Genomic DNA, 4,455 nt, shown 5'->3' on the forward strand with positions numbered 1-4,455 from the left:
GCAAAAAAGGTACAATATGACAACCAGTGTGTTGCAGTGATCAGAATGTGGGATTGGAACCTATAATGCTAGGATTCAAATCCCTCCTCAGTCATGAAACTCACCAGGTGAGCTTGGGACAGTCACTATGTCTTTGTTTAACCTTCCTCACAGGGTTGTTGTGACAATAAAAAATGAGCAAGGGGAAGGATCACATATGCTACTGTTAGCTCTTTGGAGGCAAGGTGGACTATTTATTCATTTCTTATTACATTTGTATCTCACCTTTCCTCCAAGGAGCTCAAGGTGGTGTCCATAGTACGCCTACTCCCCATTTTATTCTCACTACAACTCTATGAGGTAGGTTAGGCTGAGAGTGAGAACTGGCCTCAGATCACTCAGCGAGCTTCATGGGTGAGTGGCGATCTGAACCCTGGTCTCCCAGGACGACCGAGTCTGACACCCTAACCACACCACCACTCTGCCTCTGATAAACAAACATTTGTGAGTGTGACATAAGAAATATATTTGATTACTGAATCACAATATAATTTATGCTGAATTACATCTAACTATAATTTAAACAGTTTTAGTGAGTAAATACTCATAATGCAATGATGATGAGATATAATCTCACGTTCCAGCACATGCAAAGGATGTTCATCTCAATCTCAATCCAGATGTGCAGGACATAGATAATGGCATGCATTCTGACTCACATCAAAATATGTGACGCTATAAGGATTCGGGGGGGGGGGCATTACCATAAATTCATTCTAATTAAGTATGTTTATTATTCTAATTAAATATGAATTGTTATTATCACTTTTCATTTCTGTCCCACTTTTCCTTCATAGGACTCAGGAGAGTCCAACCTATTTTTATCCTCAAAACAGCCCTGTAAGGTAGGTCAAGCTCAAAGACAGTAACTGACCCAAGGTCATGCAGTAAGTTTCATGACTTATATGGCTTTGAATCCTTCTCTCCTTTATCCAGAACTCTATCTACTATACTACACTGCTTTCCTTATGAGAAAAGTTCTTATTAATGTCTATTACTTTTATTATATGACTAACAGCCTAATAATCTATCCTGCCTCTTGAATTATTTTTGATAGCATTTGATGAACAGGGCTGTTTTGCTCTAACAAGTCAGTATCAAACGTGCCTGGCTCTAACAATAACAAGTCTAGTCATCATCCTATAAGCCGTTCTACTGTAAAAATAAATACATGAATCCTCACTATAAATGGTAATGTACATGTTCACCTTTCAATGTATTGAGGCTTTAGAATGTAGTTGTGCAAGTCTGTAAACCCTGTAGATTCATGATTTGCAATTTGTATAATGACATCTCATTTTAAGCGTTATCCAGGCACTCAGTAATAGCTTCACCTGGCCAGGTTTAACCTTTCCTCTTGACTGCATACAAAGTCATTTCCTTTCTGATACATTTGCCGCCTTCATTTCTCATACCCTCCAGAAATAAAAAGGGACCAGGAAACCTCCATTGTGAACGCTGTGGCTGTGTCATAAGTCACATGTGTATGGTGCAATGTTCAAAGATTGCATGTGCTAATTTCACAACCACATCCATGTTACGAGTGTGTAACTGGACTCACATGTGCACAGCCAGCCCTCATGTATCTACTGTACACACTGCTGTGGGGTTTAGGATCTTTTGCTGGAGTGCTTTTATGGATGAGTGTTAACCCTTAATCTTATGCCCACAAGAAGCTCACACACAAAGAAATAAAGAAAGGTTGGTTTATTATATAAAACAGGAGTGACAGAATATATAAAAATGCTGCTTTAGACAGCAAGGTTACAGCCTAAGCAGGTAAAGAGACAGTTTCACCCGGCGCATCGCCAGCTGGGGCCAAAGCAACTTCTTTCAACATCACGGTTTATTGTCAAACCGTGATGTTTTCAACATTGCAGTGTTGAAAACCTAACATTGACCCCATACTTCTATTTTCTGTACTGGATTTATATTGCCATACCCTCCAACATTTCTCTGATGAAAATAGGGACATCCCATAACATAATGATAATTTTACTACAGTATTTATACCCCAGGCGTTTCCGTGCACTGCTCTGGTTCACCAGAAGCGGCTTAGTCATGCTGGCCACATGGCCCGGAAGCTGTGCACCGGCTCCCTTGGCCAGTAAAGCGAGATGAGCGCCGCAACCCCAGAGTCTGCCATGACTGGACCTAATGGTCAGGGGTCCCTTTACCTTTATTTATACCCCACACATTTATACCTTACTAGGTTGCCTCAGCCACTCTGGGTGGCTTCCAACATATATAAAAACATAAAAAGTTTTAAACATTAAAAAACCTTCCCTATATAGGATTGCCTTCAGACGGTTTGGGGGTCAGATAATTTCATGACCTCCAACATTTCTCCAATGAAAATAGGAACATCCTAAGGAAAAGCGGGACATTTCAGGATCAAATCAGAAACCTGGACGGCTTCTCTAAATCAGGGACATCCCTAGAAAATAGGGACACTTGGAGGGTTTGTATTGCTAGCTAATTCACTAGCTATGTTGGTTGGCATCCATCTGTCTCGGGAAACAATGGAGGAATGCGCCTTTTAAGATGAAATCAAACCGTTGGAGAGTTATAGTGCCTGCTGTGGTTGTAGAAACTGATACGGGAGAGACATGTTTTGTTGCAGCTGGGACAAATGAAGGCATCCATTTGTGCTGCTGCAGATGCATCACAATGTTTCTTCTCTCTGCGCTCCTCCCAATGGTCATTCCTCCTCTGATCACTGCTGTGGATACACAACCTGTCTGTCTCCAGGTGCTGCGGTTGTCTGCAAGGGATTCCCACATGGCGGAGTTGATGTTACCAGCTTTCATATCTTGTTTGCAGACATATTTGTAATGCAGTCTGCCAATGGGCCTAGTTCCTGAAGCCAGCTCCCCATAGAGTATGACCTTGGGGACCCCGCCTTCTTCCATTCTGTGGGCATGACTAAGCCAGCATAGACGTCGCTGAGACAGGAGTGGGAACATGCTGGGGATGTGGGTTTGGGAGAGCACATCTTGGTTTGAGACTGTGTCCTGCCATGTGATGCTCAAAGTCTTCCTGACACAGCACATGTGGAAGGCATTAAGACATCGCTCCTGGTGGTTGTAAGTTGCCCATGACTCACTTCCATAAAGTAGCATGCTCAACACGCAAGGCTGGTAGACCTTCATTTTGCAGAGATGAGCCAGGGTGAACAAACCCCTGTTGCTCCTTGAGTGGATGTACACACCATATTTAATCGAGTTGAAGGCATATGAGAGCACTAGGGAGAATATTCCAAAGAGTGTTGGGGTGAAAACACAGCCTTGGCTATACTGAATGGCAATTGTGATGAACATTTACGGTAAATGGGCCAAAGGACCAGGTTTGCACGCCAATACAGTAGTGTGCATTTCTTTGCTTCATTTTTAAAGGCTCACTGTCCTGTGTTCACAACTGTTCTGGCTTCTATAATGGAACTCAGGCTGCCTTTAAAACATGCTGCCGTTCTGTTACTTTAATCTTGAAAATATATAAATAACTGGTCCTTGAGTCTTGCAATGAATCTTGTACTTACAGAGATCTCTTTCACTGCCAAGAAAAAAATACAAATAAAAATCCCATATGCTACCATTCTGAGAGCTCTGACATGTGCAAGTGTGTCTGTGGTGTAGTAGCAGCATAAATGTACTCTTTATTTAGGTTACCATTGCCAGGATAGTCTTGTGGCACCTCAGAGTAATGAATTTATTATAGCATAACCTTTCACCGCAGTCCACCATTTCATCAGATGCCTAAGTGTGTATATACAACACATACACAAACATGCAGCTTGAGGCTGCAAAAGTGTGATTAGAAGGAAATTAAATGCATCCTCACTGCCTGCTCTTTTTTGCATTTCATTTTCTTCTGACTTCACCCTTCTAAATTCCTTCCACTTGCTAATTCAGGATTATCACTTCATGCATCTGACGAAGAGGACTGTGGCTCACAAATTTATCGGGTTCTAAGCTGTGATATATATGTGTGTATTATACAGTATCCAATAAATCATACATACACCCTATTGGAATACCTAGTAACAGAACGCTTCATTATGAATATTACTTCGGTTGTGTGAATGCAATTTCGGATCAAGCAAAATACGAAGAAAGCTGGGACGTGGCGGAGGGGGATGGGGAAAAAAATTAAACAGATTAAAATACTGAACGGAAGTAAAAAATAAAAAAAGGATTAACGCGGGTAGGAGGGGAAGCCCAAGGTGATTCATGTGGGAGAACCCCAGCCTGAGAAACGCAAAAGGAAAAGGAAAAAATGGGCGGGGAATTTGCGGAGGTCATCCGTGCGCGTGCGCTGACAGAGACGCAGGCCGGGGAGGAAGTCACGTGCTTGTACGTGCTCCTCCTCAGGCGTCGCTTGCTCTCGGGGCGCCCCCTGGAGGGGCTGTGCCTGCAG

The sequence above is a fragment of the Podarcis bocagei genome, assembly GCF_964188305.1.
Source record: "Podarcis bocagei genome assembly, chromosome: 3".
Lineage (NCBI taxonomy): Eukaryota > Metazoa > Chordata > Lepidosauria > Squamata > Lacertidae > Podarcis > Podarcis bocagei.